At 42.7% G+C, this 4,466-nt stretch overlaps 1 pseudogene across 2 annotated transcripts; it reads left to right on the top strand.

The window, feature by feature from the left end:
- The first annotated feature begins 234 nt into the window (after positions 1-234).
- LOC147638165 (wound-induced protein 1 pseudogene) lies at positions 235-2,149 on the top strand (annotated as a pseudogene). 2 transcript variants are annotated; one of them, XR_015265816.1, is made up of 2 exons: positions 235-310; positions 1,293-2,149. The product of XR_015265816.1 is annotated as a wound-induced protein 1 pseudogene, transcript variant X1 (transcript). The 2 variants fall into 2 exon arrangements; XR_015265817.1 differs by lacking the exon at positions 235-310 and adding an exon at positions 317-1,103 and having other exon boundaries at positions 1,293-1,470.
- The last annotated feature ends 2,317 nt before the right edge of the window (positions 2,150-4,466 follow it).

Below are 4,466 nucleotides of genomic sequence, written 5' to 3'. Positions count from 1 at the left end.
GCGGTCCAGCTCGGTGGTGTAAGGAAACCAAGGCCGGTTACACACGATCTATAGGCCAAAATGTTGGTTTGCAAGTCCACATACATAAGAGCTAATACATAAATTAATGCATACGTAAAAACGTGTGTAAACATAAATTAAAGTCCGGATTGGGTGGAAGGACATTGACAGGTGGCGGTAAGGAGACGGGCTTGTGACGTTATAAAAGGGCACCGCGTCCGCCATATTTTTCTTAGCGGAACCTTTCGCTTCCAAAGGCAGTTTCCTCGCGCATTTTACAGAAGGCTATCATCTTCTACGCCATCGCCAGGTTTGATCATCGTGTTTCTTTCGTTGTTCTGTTGGTTTTTGCATCTTCCTTTGCATGAGCGATCTGTAGAGCTGCCATGGCGACCTTGTAACTTCCTCTCTGGCCTGCAAGCTATGGCGCTCCCGCTGTATTTATAAAACAGGAGAGTCCAGCAACTCTCCATGCTTCCGTGGTTTTTTGCATCAGGAAACCAGTTCTGCTTGTCTGTTGCTCCGTGGCTTTTTGAGCAGAAAAGCAGCTCTGCGAGAGCCTTTCCTTTAGCAAGGGAGCAATCCCCCACAGGGCACGGATTCATGTTTTTTTAGAAACCCTCGTTGTTCGAATCGATGGCTTCCTTTTCAATTTGAGAGACGACGCATCAGATTGGTTTGAATAGGTTTTCGTTTCTTTGCCTTCTCAGACATCAAGATACAAAATCAAACAGGATATTGTTATGAACTCCTACCTTACCATCATGTATCCATGCTGCCTTAAATGTTCGATGAGGAATCTATGACTCATCCGCCTCTTTTGTGCTCATTTGTTGGTCCATCTCACATCTGGTGCATTTTTCGCCAGCCTCATGTTGTGTTAATGTCCGTTTGGACATGTTCGTGTCCATTTGCTTCTGTGAAAGGATGTTTTCGTGATGATAACTGCATGAGTTTCCCTAGCACAGCCAGCAGCTATGCTCCACTTCGATCCGCCACAGCCATTTTCATGATGGATTTTTTTTTTGAATATTCTGATCCCGTTTGTCTGTCTGATGCCTTCTCGGAGAGAGTTGCTATCTCTAGTCCCAAACATCGCACAGGTAAGCACAGCATTTCAAGGATTACTTTGCAAAAACTTAATCTTGTTCGAATATGCAGTAGAATCTATGAAGCTTCATCGTTAACTTATACTTTGCAGGTTGGATGGATCGATTTGGTGGTGGATAATGTGGGATTGAATGCTGCTTTATGTGCCATTTTTGTATATTGATTTTTGCTTGAATGTGCAGATCTTGTTTAGTTCGAACTGGCTAACCTCTCAGAAACACTGGAGCAAGAGAACTGGCAAGTAGTACTTGCCTTTTATGAGGCACTAGCTGCAGGCGATGCAGAAGCTGTGCAGGGGCTATTAGTCTCTGATGATCTAGAGTGGCGGTTTCATGGTCCTCCATCGGACCAATATTTGATGCGATCACTAACGGGAGCTGCAACGCATGACAGTTACCTGTTCAATCCGGTTTCCTTGCGTGCCATCGGTGACAAGGTCTTTGCAGAGGGGAAAAGTGAGACACTTGACAGCAGCGAGTGTTGGGTGCATGTGTGGACTGTGAAGGCAGGGAAGATTACACAGCTCAGAGAGTATTTCAATACTGCTCTTACTGTTGTGGAGCCTTCTACAGTCAACGCTGCACAGGACTACCTGTGGCAAAGCCAGTTGGGAAAAGGCATCAGGAAATCTATTCCATCTCTCATCTTAGCAATTTGATCTGATTTTGCAGCTTCAAGTTGTTTTAGGTATCTATAAAAAGGGGCGATGTAGACCCTAAGCCGGCCCGTCACCAGCGGCCCGTCACCAGAGACTCAGTGGCGGTGGCTTCTAGTTTTTTTAAGTCTATGTAGATATGATAGCTTTGTGTGTATAGAAGTTAACCTCTAGAAGTAAGCCTCAACATAAGGGCATATCTATTTCAGCAAATAAGGGTATTTATTTGTATTCACCTGATGGAGTTATCTACTCCAAACTTATCTACTATGAACTTTATAGGACTCTTGTCTCTTTATTGGACTTACGGTTGTGTGATTTCATCAAATGATGGTGTAGTCACTGTGGAGCTTTTAAAAAAAGGTGAGTTTCATCTTCTAGTTCTTTCAGGGACATGCATGTCTGGCTACTTTGGTCTTTTCTAGTGTTCGGAAGGGTTCACCTATTGGATTTGTTTCTTTGTCTTACATGTGGGTTTTTGGTTTCTCTATGCCTTTCACAATTTGCTAGCCACATTGTTGTTAGAAAAATGTTAGCTGGAAAGATCTCTCTCTCTCAGCACACATGCATGCGCGAGCATGGTTTTATGAAATTATGGCACAGCCTGTCCATTCTACAGATAGCCTGCTGCTTCCTTAATTAATCTGCTCCTTCCAGTGCGAGGTTTAACTAAATTGGGGGACAGCTTGTCCATTCTACAAACTGTCTGCTCCTTCCTCAGTTATTGTGCCTTGATGAATAGTGCTACCAGGTTTCGGGCTTTTCACATTCACACTATGCCCTGTCAACATCTGTGTGGTTGGTTTACAGCCGGTCCGTAGGTCACTGTGATAATTGCATTCACAGCTTTTAGCGATTATGAAGAAAATATTGTCATTGCACTGCTGCATGTGGATGAATGCCGAGCCAACCAGATTCCTAGCAGTTAAGTCCCTTTCACCTCTGTTGATCCTTGCAGCTTGACTCTCTATGCATGGATGCATGCTATGCAGCATACACCATATGATAAGTGACAAATGATATTGAACACAACCTATGACACTACGTAGCACATGACAATTGACATGATACATGGCTTATAAAGAAGTAAAAGTCCTATTCTTGGATTCTATAGTTCTCCGAGAGGAAGTGCATCGCTCGTGTTTTTCAGCGAAGGTATGACATCTGTCATTGAGTTTTTCAGCAAAGGTATTACATCTTTCATTTATTTTGAGGAATAGAATAAAAATTTCAAGTATGATGATCTACTTTGCTTCTTTTGCTTGAAGAGTGATAGCCTCACGTGTAGCTACCTAAAGAGTGATAATCTCATGTGTAGCTAGATGAAGGTGCATGAAGTAGCCTTGAATGGGAGGATTCATCTACCAAATTAAACTCCATGGTGGGGAATTTCTAGGAGTTTTGTTAACAAACCTTGGGACTCCAAAATTAAGTCTCAAGCGGACCTCTAGCAATGGTTGCCTTGATTCAACAACTATCTCTATCCTAATCGTAGCTCTATGCAAAATTGTGAAGTAACATAGTAAACACACAAGATCTTGTGTTGGTGGTGAATGCACAAGAGTGGTTGAGTGATTTGCTTGTTGTTGCTTGGGCCTTCATTCTTGTCGAACTTTAGATGAAGTTGTTGGGGTTGAAGTCAGTGGGTGAGGTTTTCTTCATATTGTTGGTCGATGCGCTAGGTGTTGAGGCTTTCTTTCTTTGTGCAAGCTTAGGGGACTTTATGATGCGCTTGGAGACCTAAGCTTTGGTATTTCTTTGGTAGTACCCTTGTGCCTGCAAACGGTATTTTTGGTACAACACTTGATCACTTGGTGGAGTTTTTTGAGGAAATTACAAAGGTTTTTTTGGACTGTGTTGTGGATTACTTTTCTTTTTCCTTGGCCTCCGAGTGCTGTATCATTGAGCAAGAGTCTTTGACTGTCGAGACACCAAAATTTTATTGTGGTACCTTCATAGTAGCCTTGAGCTACAAGTAGCTGCTTCTCCACCCACATTTTGATACTATTAAGATACCTTGATTGTGGTTGTCATGGTGGAGTTTTCTTTGGGGTTGATTGGGAAGGTTTGGGACCCTCCTTGAATTTGATTAGCATTGAGGTTGCAGGTTTGAGACTCATAGGCATTGTTGATGATGATGAGACTAGAGTCTCATTGTGGAGTGGATGTCGATGACGAGGCCTTTGAGCATGTGGTTGTCTCCTTTGGTGGGGTTTGTCAGATGAAGATGCGTAGGCTCCGGGGTCTTTCCTTTAAGTTCCTTGTTAGATAGATGGTTTGGTTGTGGGAATTTCTTCAGGAATAGCTGTTGATTGCGAGGTTTTGGCATCGAACTTCATAGGTGAGGGTGGGGTTGAAGGAGTAGATGCTTTATCGGAATCGACAGTTTTGACGTAGATGGTAGGTCATTGTGTAGAGGGGCTTTTGTGGAAGAGGCTTGTATCCTTTTGCATTCAGCATCATAGAAATCCATTAAAGTTTTATCCTCTTCCGTGCAGTATGGTATTGTCAACTTTTTATTATTGACCACCATGATGAATCTATCGCTAGCAAAGCATTGTGGTGCTTGGACAACAATAGTGCGTTTATGTCCCAAGATCAAATCTACTTCCAACACATACTCAACGATAAAAAACTTGCAAGTAAGGGGGTTAGTTTCAATATATATTGTATGTTCAAGGTACCCCAAACATGGCATGTT

The sequence above is a fragment of the Cibotium barometz genome, chromosome 5 (genome assembly GCF_041138505.1).
Source record: "Cibotium barometz isolate CiBa-2024 chromosome 5, ASM4113850v1, whole genome shotgun sequence".
Classification (NCBI taxonomy): Eukaryota; Viridiplantae; Streptophyta; class Polypodiopsida; order Cyatheales; family Cibotiaceae; genus Cibotium; species Cibotium barometz.
This window is presented reverse-complemented; position numbering and strand designations above follow the sequence as displayed.